An 18746-nucleotide genomic window follows, 5' to 3' on the forward strand; every position below is an offset into this window, starting at 1 on the left:
CAGCTTCGGTGGTAAAGTACTGTTAGACTTTGGGAGGAGCAGTCTGTTTATGTAGAGCAGGGTATATATTTGGAACTGGCTAGATTCTGGTACAACTAGAGGGTGTCTAAGTTTTTGTCGTGGTGTGGGAGTGAGTATCCCATAAGGGAAACGAATTCGTCTGCCAGAGCTTAGCTTTCCAGACTGCATTGGGTACACGTAGGACTTCTTAACACAGTTGCATATTGTGCCAGAAAGTGCTTCTCATCCTCGGTGCACATATTCTTGTTTCCCGTACTGTTTTATTTCCTTGCGTTAGGAAAAGGTTATCTGTTCTTCTTAAAAGCAATACCTCTGTCTTCCAGAAAGGCTGTTTGCGTTGCCAAGGTGTTAGCTGACTTGTCTAAGCAACAGAAACGTGCAGCATTTCCACCTTTGGTATAAAGGTGTTGAATGCAAAGCAGTCAAATACTGTGTAATTCAGCGTTGGTTAAGCCTTCTTAGTTTATCTTGCACTGTATTTGCTAATGCATCTCCTGAGGTATGTGGTAGATTTTGGCTCAAGAGATGAGTCTTCTGTGGACTCCGCCTTAGAGATGATGGGCAGAAGTCAAGCTGAGTGTTTAAAGCTTGGGCTTTGCTGCTCCTGTTAGTGAAACAGTTTAGTCAGTTGTGAAATTGTTAGCCAAGTGTAAACTCCCATGAGTGCAGCCAGCTAAATTGTTTTGTGTTTTTTGCGAAGAAGTTTAAAGGGGGAAAAAAATACCAGCAATATAAAAGAGACATTTCATATATTAAAAAATAAACCAAGCAAACCCCCAAACCCACAATTGATCAAATGACCAAATAAAAGGATGGTGGTAATGTTTAACAGTTATTGATTTTTGGGTGTTGCAGGCTGCCTCTCAGCCTGTCGGAGAAATGCTTTTGCTGGATTTATTAATAGCCAGGGGGAGTCGTCTGTTGGAAAAGCAGCCTTTCGGCAGTGACTGTTCATGCTGGATGTAATTGTGCCAATCTAGTTTAAAAATAAAAACATGATTAAGATTACTTTTTGATTTCAAGTGAAATGGGCTGTAAAGCTGTTTAAAATTTTAACATTTTCCTGATGAAATGCTGTGTGTGTCATTTCCAAAACTGACAATTTCAGCTTTCTTCTGTCACATACCTTCTTCTGTCTTAAAATGTAGGCAATAAGATACATTTTTAAAACCTTTCGTTACAGATTATTTGAAAGTTCCCAGGAGAAGGTCTTGAGTCTTTGGAAATGAAACCTTGTTAAGGAAGCAAACCTAATTTTCTCTTTTTCTTTGAATGACATCCCGGTTCAGCTGATGGTCTCCTCTTTTGTTTCATAATAGCATTGAAAATGGTCTGTGTATTACAGTGACTTAATGTGTGATTATGACTCCCTCTAGTGATTGAGCCCAGCGGTTATTCAGCTTTCTATTGTCTTTCAGCTACGAGTTCTTTTGACCTTAGTGAAAATGTGTTTTGTCTTCAGTACTGTTGGTCCTAGGCTTGATTTCTGAAGTTGGTGGTTACGTGCGTGGAGCTACGTGCAGTACAAAAAGAAAAGAATTTTTGCCTACTGTAAAAAGCTTGGATTGATTTTCTTCCTTGAAGTTTATGGTTTGGTAGATATTTAAGAGAACATCATCAAAAGTTGGCTTCTGAATCTTTGAATGGGGTGTCTGAGGCTGTATTAGCTCATTAGCAAACTCTCCCTGGGCCTATGACCCTCTCCCTCAAACGGCCGTGTGTGTATTCAGTCTCCGTACGGTGCAGGTGCTTTGGGTCATCATTGGGCTTTCAAACCTAGGGGAAGGAGCAGGAGTGCCTGGCGGGCTGCTTGCAAGCTGAGTATTCTTTCTCCCTGTCTTTACGCTGCCACTTAGTGGCTGTGGTGGATATTTGCCAGTTTGTCTTGCAACCTGACAAATAGTCTCCGTTTCTTTTGGATGAGGGGAGGTGCTTGCTAGTGACACAGGAGCTAATTGCTAATGTAGCAGGATATGAACAGGACTCGGCTCCAGAGCAAAAACTGGACATGAAAAAGATGGCAAAAGGGAACAATTTGCTACATGGGGTCCCGTCAGTTTCTGTAAAACTGGAGAGCAGATTTAGCTCAGCTGCTTCTCAGTGTACTTTAGGTGATCTGGAGAGGAGGATTTGGGGGTACAAATGCACTGGCAGCAATGTTTTTGCAAATGGCATATGGCTTCACTAAACTGACTAAACTTACTTGGTTTCATACTTTTGAACTATTTTCTATTTATTATTATATGCTTCTGTAGTGCCAATGTTTCCGTTATTAAAAAGCAGTAAAAGGTCATTGCACCACAAAAGGGTTATGTTACAACTTGGCTTTTGCATTGATTTTTTTTTTTTTCCCCCCTCCCTGTTTTTTTGGGGGGGTTTGGAAACACAGTCTGCATTTGTGTAACCTGTGCAATTGCCAGTGTTTCAAGGCCTCCTGGAGATCAAATGATGATGCATATCATGTTTGCTGTATTACTCAGATTGGATGCTTTTAGGCACAGAACCACAGGACTGAATTTCCTGAACAGTGGGTTTAAATCAATTTCCTTTAGCAGTGATTGTTTGTGTGTCTGAGTTGTGTAGGCTCCCTTGGAGCTTGCTATGCTTGCTGGGGAGGAAAACCTTCCTGTGTTGCTATGCGGGGAAGAGGGAGAGGGTCACTCCTCTTCCACTGAATGCAGCAGCAGCAGCAATTTACCCCTCCGCTCCCCAATATCAGTATTGCTGAGTAATGTAGCTGAAAGTGCCGTTAATGCCACCTGATGGCATCTCACTGCTGTTTTGGAGAGTATTGCTACAAGTTGTGTAAATAGAGTAAATTATACTTCCAGCAGTAACAGCAGGAAGTGTCGTGGAGCTCTGCAACTGTAGAATAAAGATGATAATCCAAAGGCTTGCAGGCCCTGAAGGCTTAGGGCTGCTTTGATAGCTAGAAGTGTACCTGCTCTGGTGCTTAGGAGAAGGTAATGAAGGCGAGGTGTTTAATTAGTGGGTCAGTTTAACAACAGAGTCACTGCAACATCCTTCATTAGTTTCATGCTCTGGGGGAAAAATGTGTGTAATGTTATAGGCAGGCTAGATTGAGATACTTTTTTTCAGGGAGAGATGACAGTTGTAGCTTGTATTACAGTGAGCCTGCAAAAAAGGGTGCAGGCTTTTGTCTTGCAAGAAGATGTTGTAGTACTGATACTAATGTGTGTGCGTTATGGTCTTTTTAGTAAGAAAAGTTGCATGTTTGTTTTTCCAACATCCTATTTGGGTATTTAGAGTCTCTGGAGAAATTTTCCAAAATAAATTTCATGGCAAAGCATTCCAGAATTTGAAACGTGAGGGAAAACTTTCCTTCTTATCAGTGTGGTCCTTTGAGGTGGCTAAGCATGATGGAATGACGCTGCTTGCAGTTTGAGTTGGGTCCTCCCTACTGCGGGCTTTGCTTTGACTCTGAAAGGCAGGTTATGGAAAAAATACTTGTTGTGGAGGTATTTGGCTACTTGTGATCTCTCCTAGTGTAATCATTTTTTTCTCCTTTTGCTCTTGTTGTCCATGTATAATACCAGTCTTGGACTATTGTAGAAGCTCAAATGCAAGGAAACACGTTGGTAAAGGTTGTACCTTGAGCAGAATGAAGAGCATGAGGAGAAGAAGAACAGAAAAGCAGCAAGGGGTCTTGGAGCAAATAGCTTATTCCAGTCACCTAGTGTCAGATACCTAGCTGTGAGTTTTGACATATAGTTTCCTATGTGAAAAGGGATACTTAGAATATGGTTGTAAAGATATTTTCCTTCTCCAAGTGCTTACAGAGTTCTGTTCAGAGACGTGGCTGTTTACCACCTTTATTCATATAAATCACGTAAAACTGATTTACCCAAACAACCTGTGTGTTATCTCTTAAAAATGGAATAAAACCAAAGGGTTGAGGGCTGGGGAACACAGATTGCAAACTGAACAGAAAATGCTTCTGAATTAGGCAGCGGGGATTTTTTTGTTTTTTAAATGACACTAAGTGAGTGATGATGAGCTTGGAGCTGTCCATCTCCACAAGCGCTGCTAGCTCAGAAGCGTGCCATCAATCCACTGCCCGTCTCCTCTCTTCCTTGTCTGTCCCAACGAGTGTCAGTCACAAATATAAATGGAGCCTGTCAGACTTTCTCCCCTAATCTTCTGAAAAGTTGGACAGAAGTTTAATTACAATAAAATGTCTTTTATTTGACAGAGAAGTGCTGGCTTTTCAATAGGTTTTATGATTTATTTTGTCATCAAAAGAAGCACTTAATGTGTAATATAGGACAAGGTAGGGATTTTTTTTCTCCTGTGCATCTATATAGCACATTGCACCTTGATTTATATGTGGAGGTGTGTGTGTGTACCTAATACCAGACAAATGTTTGTTCACAGCGCTTCAGGGCAATGCTAACTGCTGGCAGGTTCTACATTCATTTATAGAGTAATTTTATGAAAAAAAATGACTACTATGTAATGCTAAACCCATTCTTTTCTTCAAAATTTATCTTTTGTGCATTTTTGTACCAGAAAGTAGTTGATAGTGTCCCCTGAAATGACTAATCTACTCTTTCCAAATAAACATTCAGATTGTAAGCTTTCAGGGCAATGTGTGGGTTATTCGTGACTATAGCTCAGTAGAAATAAAGCTTTTTCTAATTTTCTCCTGCCATACAATACTCCCTAACAGAAAATAGGAAGGCAAAAAATAACTTAGCCAAGACATTGACTTTTGCATCCAATTCTAAAAACATGGGATGTTGCCCAGATCTTTGCTTTTTGTGATTGTGTCATTTTTAGTCTGATTTCCTGGGGAAGTGAGGCTTATGTTACCAGGCTTTGTGCAAGTAGATGAGATTGCCTACTCTAAACTTTTGAATTTGCTGGTTGTCTTTGGTCAAGTTTGGCAGATGTAAGCAGTCTCAACAATAATAAATTCCAGCAAGTTCAATGAAAACGGGGCATCCAGCTACAGGAGAGAAATCCTATTGGTGCAACTTGAGCTCATCCCCTGCTAGATATCAGAGGATCTTGCAAGCAAAAGAGCCTCTGAAATGTCACACTGACAAAAAGACTTCTATCAGAAATCATGCATCCTTAGACACTGCTCACCCAGCCTGATAGCGAGTGAATGCTATTCTGATGTTACAGGAGCGTCACAATCTGTAATTTATGCTATGCCAAATTCTCTAGAGGCTCGGTGGTATGACGGCCTTTGGTAGTATTGTGATACTGTCGGTATGGGTATTGTTTTCATCTGGTTGGTATGAAAAAGGGAAGTCTACTTGAGTCGATACTCACTATTTGAGAGAAAAATCCATAGGAAACCCGGCTGCTTTATTTCCAGGACTCATGGAACCAGCTGTTCTCTTGCCCCTCTTGTTCTGTTTCAGAGAATACATGGAGAAAGCCTAAAGAACAATTTATATTGGACAGACATAGCTATGTTTATGCCATCTTTTCAGCTTGGGCCTCTGCGGAAACTGAAATGCAAAATCGGTAGAAACATTAGTATGTGGTTTCTTACCACATACTAATTATTTGACTGTGCTTTTTGGAGACCAGACCATTCAAAGAGAATCTATCTAATGCTTTTGTTCTATACTTTGATCACTTCTAAAGATTAAAAAGATTGTAAAAGCTGAATAACCCTGTCCTTAATTTTTACTTGCTCCGGGATTGTGATTGACACTTGGCCTTCATAATAGCATCACTGTTGTTTGTGCATTATTTTAAAACTAGAATGAATGATAGCTTTAATTTGTTAGTGCCCCCCTGGAGATCCTGATTTAAACAATCCTGTGGGTATGCAAGTAGTAATGTGTATCATTGAAATCATAATCTCAGCTATGCAGTAGGCAACAGCGCACAAACATTCTCCTTTGAAACAGGTACTAGTGTATGAAGTCTTGAATTCAGCCCATCTCCAAGCTTTGTCTGGAGCTCTGGGAATTTTAGGGCTTTAAATTTTACAGTGCTTAGGGATTTGTTTTGTATTTACTTTGCAATGTGGCAGTAAGTCTTGAAAAATTTTGTATGAGTTGGAAAAGAGGAAGGCCCTTTGATTTGGTCCTGTCTTTAAAATCAGTCTTGAGGTTGGAAGGATGGTTCCATGGATCAGGAAGTATGTGAGCTGAAAAAGCCTGAACTTGATTTCTAGAAAGGTTTTTCGTTTGCTTCAGGTCTGCTGAATCACTTAATTTAGTGACCCGAGTTTCTCATGTTCTCATATTCAGGTCCAGAAAACCACATGAACGGAAACAAACCAACCTCCACTCTGTATATCCCGTCTACTCTGCACCTCCTAATTATTTCTAAGGCAAATAAAATATCTTAGTTCAAATCTATCTGTAGCTGTTAAGATATGTCTATTTTTGTTCCCTTCTCCTTCCCAACAGCACATCACACATTTTTTTTTTCTCTCTCTCTATATTGCATCTTAAGATACTAGTGGTCGTAAGTCTTGAACTGTTTCTTTTAAGTGTTTTATGCAACACTCATCAATAGTCAAACAAGGTTGTGTAACCATTTGCTGTGTTAATTTGTATTGCTATAACTGCATAACAGCTTTCTTGAGCAGTCTCAAGAAGCCAGAGTGGGACTAATGATAGCACACAAAATGCCTTTGCTTTTTATGCTCACATGTGCCTGAATACCATTTTGCAGTTGCTGTAATAACGAGTATGGAAGACTGTGTTTTTCTAAAGTCATTTAGGGCATTGTTTATTTTAGACAGATTGATGGCTTCCTAATGCTTTGGGGAGAGTGGGAGAGCTAGAATATACAGAGCTGTTTTGCAGAGGTAAACGTGCATTCTGTAGGGTGGCAGTGTTTTTTGTGTGTTTTTTTGTTTTTGCAACTGCTGTGATGTAGTGTCCAAATACTATACAAAATACTTTTTGTCTTAATTTTTTTAACTGTCTTGGCTGAGATGTCTCAACTATTTGATTGTATCTGCATGTAAACTTTGTTCAGCTCTTACAGCTAATCACTAGTTTAACAATTTGTCATCCAGCTCATGTCAACTGTAGCATATAACTTCAGCCTGCTGTTGGGAGTGTTTCCATTATATATTTTCATTTGAATATTCTGTTTGCTTGTATATACATGTGAATGTACAGACCACAGTGCAATGTATTAAATACTGTAGCAGATAGTTGTTTTGGGGGGCATTTTTATTCACAGAGGTATTTCCCTAATATCAAAGTTTATCGTCTGTACAAAAGGCATACTGCTTGAGAAGTTTAATGGAAAATAAAAAATAAGCTGCCTTGTCTTTTTTAGCTGTGTAAGGCAAAAAAAAAAATTGTCAGAAATTGCAGCCCCCCTCCACCAAAAAGCAGCTTTTTTGCTGCTCTGAAAGTTAAATGACTAATGTGCATAATTTATTTGAGCATCTGTGCTAAAAACTTGCATACCAAGTTTTAGTTCAATGTTATCAACAATGGCGAAAATTAGGATTTATCATGGAAATGCTGACGGATGTGAACATGTGTAGGCTAAACCGGTGCCTGACAAACCTTCTTATTGTGCAGTGCTAATGGTGAAACAATTTTTTTTTCCTGCTGTAATTGCGTTTTCCCCCTCCGTCTGCTTAATTTTCTCCTTTTCAAATTTGGTTGTTTTAGTTGCACTTCAGATTTGGATTCCTGATTTCTTTTTTTTCCTCTTTTCCTGGAGTCTGCATAAAACTCCTAAGCTGACTTGTGATTTTTCTAAGCGTAAGCTACGCCAAGCTTCCTGGGTCAGCGACGGGCAGATGAGCACCCGGCCCTCTCGCCGGTGCTCTGCAGTAACGTGCTCGGAACGGAAGATGGTGCCGGCAGCCTTGGCAGCTCCTTCCTCTTCGCTCCCCTCCTCCTCCACCTTCCCTGGCTAGTGCAGCCGGGGTGCTGTCACCAGGATTATAAATTCTGGAACCAATTAGATGAAAACCCTTACAAATGAAAGAAGTGAAAAGCTGCAGAGTATCTTGATGTGAATGTGCCTGTCTTGGAAAACTCTTTCTGTGGAGAGCTCTGATGCAGCAGCTCTGAAATGGCTTTCGTTGAAGCGTCAGGCACTTTTGAGGCATCTGGTTAAGGAAGGTGTAGTTGGGATGGAGGAGACGAGCACAGGGATGCTGAGCAAGGCCTTGCAAGGAAATTGTGTTGATAATATTAAGCCGTATGTTAAGAGTTTGAAAGGTACCAGAGGTGTTTGAGTCCTGACGGTGTTTCTTCCTTCCTCCATCCTTACCCACGAGATTTCTTGCTGAAGCAAATTTCTTGAACGGTGACCCCAAATGTCTGTCAGGTCGCTTAGTTCTTGCATGGGCATCACTGAGAAGCAACGTGATGTTCATAGTCAGTTCTTCTCTCTCTCTCTCTCTCTCTCTCTCTCTCTCTCTCTAATACAGTAGCCAGTGTGTTTTCGGGCAGTGGCGGTGCAGCTGTGCGCTGGCGTGTAGAAGAGGTCCTGGGAATTTCTCGGGGCGCTCGCTCTTTTGCAGGAATATGGCACTCCCTAGGAGAAGACAGTCATTTTATCCAACCTCACTGCAGTTCTTCTTGTCCAGTGTTTTATTTGGTCTCTTTGCTGCTTCTGTGGATTCATTTAGAGGTTTGCTGGTTTTGTTGTTGTTGTTTTCCTCCTAGATTTGCCCATCGGAATAGGGGGAAAAGGCTTTTTAAAGCACGCAGTGCAGTTTCTGAAAAAAAACCATGCGTGCGGACTTGTGGTGTGGCTGGTTGACCACGACAGAACCCATCCCCTATCTCCTCTCTGTATATTTTTTACCCAAAATTGGTGCTGCTTCACATAAAACTCTAGCCCATTGGTTTAAGAGGAGTTGTTGGCAATGGGTCCAGTTATTTTGTTGCTGGTGGACTTTGAATATTTTTCACTTTGGCAATCTGAGATGCACTGCATCTTACTTTCTGTAGCATAGTGGGATCTGACATTTTGAAGGCCCTTTGGGTCTGGATGGTTGGTAAGAATTCTTAGAGCATGTACATAGTTTGGAACGACGTTCTAGCAAAATGTAATTTCATTTCTTTCATATTTTATGTATGTACTGTTTTTTACATATTTTTAATATTTAAAGCAACCTTCACATATTCATAGGTTTTAAAATACGCTCTCGCTGTTAAGAGGTGGAAATGGGTGAAAATACCAAACTTTCCTTTTATTCAAGCAGCAAAAATCAAATTCCTGCGAGTGAAATAACCTCTGAAGAGGTTTTCTGTTTCTCAGTCAGAAAAAGGTTTTGAAGTATTTATGGAAATAAACCAAAATGTGTCCCTTTCTGGCTCTACAAACAAGGGATTATTGGATATAGCCTATGGCAATTACAGTACATAGAATCCAAAGTATGTACTATTAATAAAAGAGTATACATTTTAAAATGATGTAAGGTTATTTTCAGCCTTTTTTTAAGTGAGACTCTACTGACAAGCTATCACACATCCATGGATCATCCTAATGAAAGAAAAGCTCTTTTCTTGTATCAGGGAAATTGGAAGTAAAAATTGAATCCTGGAAATCAGTGGTATCATTCATGATGATGCATTTTTACCTACTACAGGAGCAAGACCTAAGCTGCTTTGTAGCTGGGAGCGTGGAGCAATGCTGCTTGCATCCCCTCCAGTGGAAAGAATCTGAATCTTGTCTTTGTGCCATCAAGGTATAATTGCAACATAGGATGTCTGGCTGCATCACCCTTCTAATTTGAGTGAACTTGCTCATCTGGGTCTTATTCCTTTGTTTTTCATTGTTACTAGTTTTGCACTAGCGTGGGAATTGAAGCTGGCTGAAGTCAGAGTGCACTGTGATCATTCAGAAAAGAATCAGCAAAGCAAGGTTTGTAGGAAGAAGATTACTTTTATTAGACCAACTGATAGGATTAGAAGACAGGCATGCATTTGGGCGTGCAGCCAATATTCAGGTCTGATGTAGAAGCAGTAGCCTTCCAGCTAAGTGCAGATTGAGAACAGTTGCTCAGAGTTTAACTTGGTTAATCAATTAGACAATTTGAGAGAGAAGGTAGTGGGCACGTGTGGGACAGAGGGGGATGTCAGAAGAGAGGAGAAGGCCATTAGCATCTGTGCAAAAGAGAGACTGAGTTGTTCTGATACATGATAAGGGTTTGGATGCTGTGATAACACAAATGATGACTAATATGAACTTTCTCCATATAGAAACAGCTTAAAAGTAGATACAGCATGTGTCATATTTTTGCCAGGGCCATATACCAATAAACACTGATTCACTGACTCAGCACTGATATGTCAGAGTTGCAATTAAGGGACTAGAACTTCAATTTTATATTAACAGAAAATATTTTCTGTATTGTCAATAAAATCATTTTATCATATTGTTTGACTTATCTCTCCTGGGCACTCAGCTGCAGCAGCAAGTCTGAACCTGCCGTTACAATGACTGCTGAATGAGTTTTGCTTCATTTGCCTGAACGTGTTCTAGGATAAAATACGTTTCCTGAGACACAGTATTTCCGCCTGTGGTAGCTGTGAGCACTGTGGGCTGTGCTGATGCTGGGAAAGGTCAGCTGCAGATGCTGGGCAGGATGGGGTGGTGGTGTTTTAGCAAAATCTGATGTAAATCTTGAGTAACGGTTTGAAGTTATTGGGACAGTATAAAGCAGCTTGTTTCATTTATTAAACAGGACTGTGTCATCTTTTTGTTTTTAAGTGTATCTGCTGGTATGTTACCTACAATCATTATGTGGTGTAGAGCGCAGTCATGGCTTGTAAGTCTCTAACTTGCCCACTTGATAGTAACGTAATTTCTTTTAACAGCATATTTGATGGTTTTTTCTTCTTGATTGCATCCAAGAGGAAAAAAAATGCTGAAAAGAAGAGCTGTGATTATAAAAACAAGCAATAGTGAGATAACCTCAGGCAAAGTGTTACCTAAAAATACTTGATGTTTTTAAGCTAATTACGTTTTAAATTGGCAGTGACCTTTTGGAAACCTTTCATTTGCATGGATAGCAGATGCCTCCAAAGAAATGCCTTTATGCAAGATAAAATCTGTTTTAGTCATCTCCCCAAGCCAGTATCCAGGCATTTTGCTGCCTGCAGAGTGCACCTTTGGGGTCATCTTTTTTTTGGGGGGGGGGGAAGAAAACCTTTTTAAAAATGACTGTTCTGAACCTTTGGGAGAGCTTTGTCCGAGAGAAGAGGAACATCTAGTGTATCTTTTGAGTTGCTCCTTGTAGGTGGGGGGACATGTCTCTGTATACAAACAGCAGCATAGGGATGCTCTTGAACTTGCAGAGCAAGCATTGAGCAATGCTACTGAGCAACGCTTAAAGCCAGAGAAAACTTGAAATTCATTCCTGCTTGCTTGTGAAATTTGTGACTCAGTGACAGACTTTGGAATGAGAAAATATGAGCCTTGTTTCAATTGTATCTGTAAGTATAAGGCAGAAATTCTTCAGTTTTTGCAATATTTTAACTTGGATTTCTTTTTTCTTTTGTCTTAAGGTAGTTGATTCATCTCTTGCCTAAATTAATGCTGAAGTAAGGTCTTGAGCTGAATATAGGCTGAAGCAAGGTCTTGAACTGAATACAGGAGAGTGAGGCTGGCAAGAAGGCTCTGTAATTTCTTTCCTTGTCATCTGGAGACCGTTCTCTCATTCTTGAACAAGAACTGAATGAAGAGGACTGTAGGGTGACTGTCATGGATAGTGTGGCTGTCATTGAGACTGACAGAAGTTATAGTGTCCTTCTCCTTGTAAACCCAGCAGTCCTGGTCAGACATCATCTTACTTCATTGGTTTTGATGTGTTAAACGTAAAGTGAGTGGCCTTCTGAGTGACATCTTTGTTACTGTGCACAGACCTTGAAGGAGTTCCTCATGTGCTTAAAGAACTAAATGAAGCTAAGGAGTGAGTGCAGGTCCTACCACGTTTGATTAGTTCGACTACTTTAATTCATATTTTCCATAGCACTTTTAAAAAGCAAGTTCTTTCCCTTCTAGTTATCCTACTTGAGAGAAATACAAGACCATTATTACCTCTGCTGCAAGATATTAAACCATGTTCTAGAAACATGGCATGTTTAAAATAGGGCTTTGGGACTTCAGGATTTGAATCCCAAAAGAAGAGGTCTTTTATTAACTATGTCTCCAAATACAAAACTTTATTGTAGTGGAGATAATTATTGAAGTAAGCTTAGCTTTGTCTAGTCCAATTTCCCCTCTGCGATTCAAAAATAAACAAGTCTTTCTAACAATCATCTGAAACTCCAGCTGTCAAAAGAGGTGTTCTGTTGTGGTGGGGTGTTTTTGTTTTTTGTTTTTTAAAGGAGGAGAATTGGAGACTTCATAAAATCCGTGACCCTTTGCTGTTACTGATGTTTATATGGAAGCCATTCCAGGTCTGACCGCAGGATTTATACCGCTGTGGAACCATCACTGCGTCAGGATGTACGGGCATGCCAGGCATCATGCAGCAAACTTGAGAGAGCAATACAGGGTCTAGAGACGAAACGGGACTTTTAAAACTCTTTTCTCTAGAAGGAGGCTGATGATGCTTGAGAATGGTGTGTGTCTGCACGGATCCCCTCTATAGTACAGTAAATCTTACCTAAGTTCTTCCCAAATGTTCAAGGATATGTGCTGTTGCTTATCACCTGTAATGCAGTGTTTTTGTAGGGAATTTTTTGAAGGGAAACAGGAACAGGGAGAGGTTGGGATGGAAATTGAGAGGTCAGTGTAAGACTGGGCTGCAGAAATGTTCAAAACTCAGTGGACCTTTGAAAGCAATCTTGTTTCCAACACTGGTTCTGGCTCAAGACTTTTCTGTGACCTTGAGTTGGTCAGTGATCTGTTCTCTAGTTTGTGGAAGTGATATGTACCAACCCTTCTGATAATATTTACTAAAGCATATCTTTATAGCTGCTTGTCCAGGGATTTCCTAAAGTGCAATTTGTAAGCCATTGGCAGTTCCTGTAACTTTTGCCCATAAACAGCATTTTAACATTTTATCATTCTGCTTGACACAAGGATAAATTTTCTTTTTGTTATGCTTCCATCTGCTCTGTGTCCCGTCATTAGGTAGCATCCTATTAAGAAAACTGTGGGAATGCTCCTAAGGGCAGGAAGAACGTAGCAGGCCTTTGTGGTGCTTGGACAGACTCCTGTACCAAGAGGCCCTACCCCAGGCTCCGGTGCAGTGCATGCCCGTACCGCAGGCGCGATAGCTGTGAGAATAGCCTTGTTTTGGCATCGTGACCAGAACTGGTTGTTGCAATCTAAGTTTTGTTTTAGTGTGAATTTACTGGTTTGCCTTACATACTGCTTTTTGGTCATGTCTATTAGGTGAGTAAAAGAGTAGGTAAGGTAGAACGAAACAGAGTAAACTGAAAAGCATATGTTCCAGCTCCATCTCCTGCAGAAAAGGGGTGGAGTGCAAAGGGAAGAGGGAAAGTATGTCATTACTGCAAAACCTGCTACAGCTGAGTGAAACCCTGAGAGACGAGTACATCATCAATATTTCACATCACCACTTTTATAAACAAATTTTGGAAAGCAAGAATGAAAACCTGTGGAAACAATGCAGAAGAGCAAGCCTGTGTGTGTTAATGTCCCATGAGACCCTAGTAGGCAGGAGAAAAGGTTGTTTGAATTTTAAATTGATTTAAATTCCTTTTGATTTTGCGGCGTCTGCCGGTTCTGTGTATATTGTCCCTGGAATATGAGCAGAGGATGTTTAAGACTCCCTTATTTCTATGCTTGGCTAATTTTATTGTCCTCCCATATTTTCTAGCTGTAAATGTTGCAGACTTTATTACATTTAAACTGGTTTTAATACAGTAAGTCATAAAATCTAAGAAACAAGAGGTAGTGTCCACTGTGGTGATGTGTTTAGTGCAGGGAGAATCCTTGCAAATCACTGCAAGGCTTAACTTGAAACTCAAGGATCATCTACTTACTGAGGACTGTTCAGAAATAAAAATTCTGTCATAACTGAAAATGAATTTCATTATTAAAAGTCTTCCTTTTTCCATTCATATGAGGAGCTGGTTTACACTTTGGGGCATCAATTCAAATGTGAAGGGAGGAGGGAGGCTTTATTTTCTTTTTTCATACACTTGGGTTCAGGAAGTTATTCTAAATGCAATGTAGGTGACACCCTTCATAGCTAACTGATCGTTTTTAACTGAGAGCTATGAATGGATTTGTCCTCATAACTTCTGAGCTGCAAGAGGCACGTGCAAGTGCCGGTACTATTCTTGCAAGCTCTAAGCAATCAGAAAGGACTTTTTGCTTTTCCAAATTGAGCCAAGTGGTCAAAGCTATTGGAAACTCATTCACACCTCCCTGCCCATCTTCTTAAACAGCAACCCTTGTTAGGTGAGGAGTAAGCAAGTAGTCTTTGTAGTCCGGGGACTCTGTCCAAGCCAGGTTTGGGTTGCAAAGGTAAAGATTAGGAGTGGTCCTCCTAGCTTTTTCTATTAATTGCAATTAGTCTTTCTGCACCTCACAGTCTGTATGTTTAAAGGCTTCATGCATCTGCTTTCAGGAAGGTATTTCACCTCTGCTGCATTTTAAAGCTAAAATAGCTTGGGAAGATAGACAGTTAATGGAGAATGGTTTCATGGATAACAGTATATATTTGACATTTCTTAACTCTTGAGTATTTGACTTTGAAACCTGCTCTTTCTCTTTCTTTTTAGTCCTATACCTTGCATACTAGACTAATCTTAAGGTTAGTGTAAGGATTTTTCAGTAATTATTTCAACCATAATGTTCAAGCTTATGTTCCATTTGTACTTTTTTGGGAGAGGAGTTCAGAGGCAAGGCATAGCATTTTGTTATGTGTGCCTGAGATTCAGAATATATGTATAGTCTTCCGTTCTGTGTTCGGAGAAAGAAAAGGCTCGTCTATGTGATCTCCACATGGGTCAGAAATTTACCTTTTTGACATTAAAACTGGTTTGCGACGCTTGTGATATTGCCTGTTAGTTCCATTCACTGAATTCATCGCAGCCTAGCAGATATTAAATGCTCCTGTAAAATGTTTATGATGATTTTTGTGAGTGTCAGCTTTCAGTCCATATGTCACAAACTTTTATCTCTTAACAGTCACTTTATACAAATTTATGCATTCACTGCAGGGAATAAGAGCCATAAAGGCAACAGAGACCAACCAAGCCTTGCTGGAGCCTTTCCCATATTAGAAGCATATTAGAGCAGAGACTCTTAGGTTTGCTGCTTCTGTGTAAAAAAGAATTTAATCCATCAGAATTAGTAACCAGACACCTTTCAATGGCAGTAGATCAACAGAGGCTTTAAAACTGAAATTTCATCATTTTGCAAGTTGTTCATGAACAAGCAATTGAGCTCACGCTGTTTGCCTGAAATGTTGCATGTGGAACTGCTTAAAACTTGGTATCCAGCTGAGGCATAGTTAGTGTATTGGAAACCACTGTCCACAAACGTTAAGCCTTAATATAAGATTTGAATGACTTTACAGGCTGCTAGTCATGTCTATAATTAAAGAAAAAAAAAAAAGAAAGAGAAAAAGAAAGCCTGCTTCTTGGTTTTTTTGCAGCCTGTTGTTTAGAGCAGCCTTGGCTGCAGAGCAATATTAAATTTTTTTAATAATTATTATATTGCATCCATGAAATTGTTTCCTGCTATGGGAACTTTGACTGTGCTTGTTCCTGTGGAAATTCTGTATCTTGTTGCATTTGAATTTTTACCTTTAACTCTCATTTTGAAGACACTGGGAGGGAAAAGGTGCCCAATTTGCTGCTCTTTAAAATCTCAAAACCTTCTGTTTAAAAGACTTGCTACTTTTTTAAGATATTCAGGTTGTGCCTGCTTTACTTCTTTATGGAATACACTTTCTGACTGGAAAAATTAGTAAAATTGTGACAACTTATAAGAAGGAAAAACTTCAACAATTTGATTTTTTGCCTGATTATACCTCTTCTCCAGTGTATGTTAGTAGGATAGTCCATAAGTGAGTGGAGTTGGGAAGAAATCTCTCCTTTTACATGGGAGACTTGTGTCTTTTCATCTCCTGACTGATGTTCTGCCCAACAGAATAGAGGATGGTGCATCTTCTTTCTTGCCTCTACTGCCGTGTTATTGAGGCTCTCCTCTATGAGCCTGAACACTAGTAACTTACGTACTTAGGAAAAATGGTTATGAAATTATGAAAATCCATTTTCTGGGAGTTGGTGGCTTAAAAAAAAGTCCTAAGTGTTGTAAGACTTGTGATAACAGTAGCCAACTTTTGCTTAAACTGTGTTACTTTTCTTTTTTAAATACAACAGAATTTCTTAGAATAAACTTTAACCTTCTTTTTGTAGCATACCTATATGTATGAAGGTTGTTATACCTGTTTCTTAGTTTATAACTGGGAGAAAATCTTCATGTGTAATTTGGAGGAAACTCTCTTAAAAAAACAAAAAAACAAAAAACACTTGTGAATCTGAGGGCAAAGGAAAGCCAAGAACCTCCCTTTGTCGAACTGGATGAGCTTAGGGTTTTAAGCAGTTACCTATCCAGGCAGCTCTGAAGTCCATTGGTTCCTACCGTACTCAGCTGTGCTTCTGGAGCCACTATGGGTGGAACGGTAAGTTCTGCAGGGCAGAAAGCTAGCGTGCATTGGAGGAGTCACAAATCCCCCTCACCAGGGATCAGCCCAGCGGTCAGGATCTTACTGTTTTTCTCTTCCTGGCACCTCCAGCATTGTCCGCTGTGAAGAAGAAATGAGGCTTGAGTTAAGCCTGTGTGGGTATAAAGGGTACCAAAATAATGTCTTTTGCGGTATGTATTTTGGCAAGATGAATTATTGTACTTTACTGCTCCACAGCAGAAGCTGAAGGTTTCACTTAGGCTTCTTTCATCATTTGATGTTCACTGTTATGTGTTTTTACCTCTTTTTTTCATTCCTTTCTTTTTGTCTTTTTTTAGTTCTTCATCTGTCCAGCGAAACTTAAAGATCTGCAATGTATTATACAATCTTTTGAAATAAAGTGTATCTCATCTAGAAATTACCAGCGGAGAGGCCATTGGATGACATGTAGCATTCATTTCTCTGCCGCGTTAGGTAATGATTTCCCGGCTCCTGGAGCTGGAGATTACAATTCTGGTGCGAGGACTTGCCCCCTTCCTCACTCAGCATGGCCCCTGTGCAAGGGCTCAATCACTTCCTCCCCAGCAGCGGGAGCAGAGGTAATGTGATACTATGGTCATTCAATCAGAGGTAGAAATGCTTTAATTTCTTCTATTCTGTCTGATAAACGCTTTCTTCTCTGCTCTGAATTGCAGATCTCTAGTGTTCCTATTGTTGCAGGGACTGGGGAAGAAAAGAGGTCATCCTGTCCAGTTAGGTGTTTGGTGATGAGGCATTCCTTTATCCCCAGAGCTTCGTAGTGATTTAGTTAGAAAGGTGCAGTTGTGGAGCGGGCAGAAAAAGAATAGGGAAGAAGGTGGGACTACCTGGCCAATCACACCCTGAATTTAATTTCCCTAAAACAAGGACAGCTTATAGTCTCAGTGAGTGACTGTCTCGTCTTCAAAAGCACAGTAGAGATCAGAGTAGTTTCTGCTTCAGCATGTGGTCTTTGCTCTACTAAATAGTCAGGACACTCCATATTCGTTTGGAAGATGAACTTGGGACCTACGCAGCCGCTTCCCTGGGGCTCGCACAACAAGGGGAGGGAAGCTGTGCTGGCATCTGATGCCAAGTGTGGCTGGAGGGCTGGGGCAGCTCTAAGCCATCTGTGAGCTTGACCTATCCATTCCTCTTTGTTGCAGGAGTCGCACAAAAATGTAATGGATGAGTATTGACTTTGCTGCTTTATTTTGCTCCCTTTGCTGTATTGACATGAGTTAATAGGGCAGAAGCAGAAGACAGACTGGGTACAAAGTGGAAAGAGATTTTATGTCAATAGGGATTGTAAGATAAGAAATACAGCATTAAAGGTGAGCACACAAGAGAGTTAATAGCTAGGTAAACTGCACTGTGTCTGCAGGAGAAAGAGGCAAACACAGTAACCCACATCCATAAACTCCTTTTTGATGGAAATTTGTTTCCATGTTTTGTGCGACACATGATCGTTCTGTGACATTGTGTGACTGGTACCTGTGATACTTGTCACTGGACTTTTTTTTCTCAGAGCTGTCGAAGCTCTGAAATGCTGAAGTTCTTGTCTTTTATAACATTGTTATAATGTTTCATAATGATGGCTTTATGAGTTTTTGCTTGATTAGTTGATTGTTTTATTAAAGATGAAAGCCTCTATTTTTAGTAATTATACTTGGTCCGTATGCTCCGTTGATTCAGCCATATTAAAAGTGAAAATGAGTATTATGAATGAAATCTAAGCTTTAAGGTGATTGGAAGTTGAAGGCAGAACAAATTCTGATTGAGTAATAACAATTCACCAAGACCCAAAAGGATTTAGATCATTTAAGCTACTTAAGTGGAGTGCATATTAGAGAAGTTTAAAACAGTTTTTAGTGAATAAGAAGCCTATTGGAAAGATAATCTGTGTACCCAGATGAAGAAAAACATTTTAGGTGTTATTGTGTTCAGTGGATCAAAAAAATTCTGGTATGTAGTAGTATTTTAAAAGGCCAAAGAAATACTATCATCGGTATCAGGAAATGATTAGAACATCTTGAAAGAAGTGATGTACTACTACTGTACAGTGCGTTGTGGAATCCTTACTTAGCATGTCACTGCATTACAGGAAGGATAT

The 18746-nt window shown here is 39.9% G+C and overlaps 1 protein-coding gene across 2 annotated transcripts in view; it reads left to right on the top strand.

Moving 5' to 3' along the window:
- Positions 1 to 18746, top strand: part of MAD1L1 (mitotic arrest deficient 1 like 1) — a 371406-nt gene that overhangs the window by 39858 nt on the left and 312802 nt on the right. The window lies entirely within an intron of this gene.

The sequence above is a fragment of the Dromaius novaehollandiae genome, chromosome 14 (assembly GCF_036370855.1).
Source record: "Dromaius novaehollandiae isolate bDroNov1 chromosome 14, bDroNov1.hap1, whole genome shotgun sequence".
Classification (NCBI taxonomy): domain Eukaryota; kingdom Metazoa; phylum Chordata; class Aves; order Casuariiformes; family Dromaiidae; genus Dromaius; species Dromaius novaehollandiae.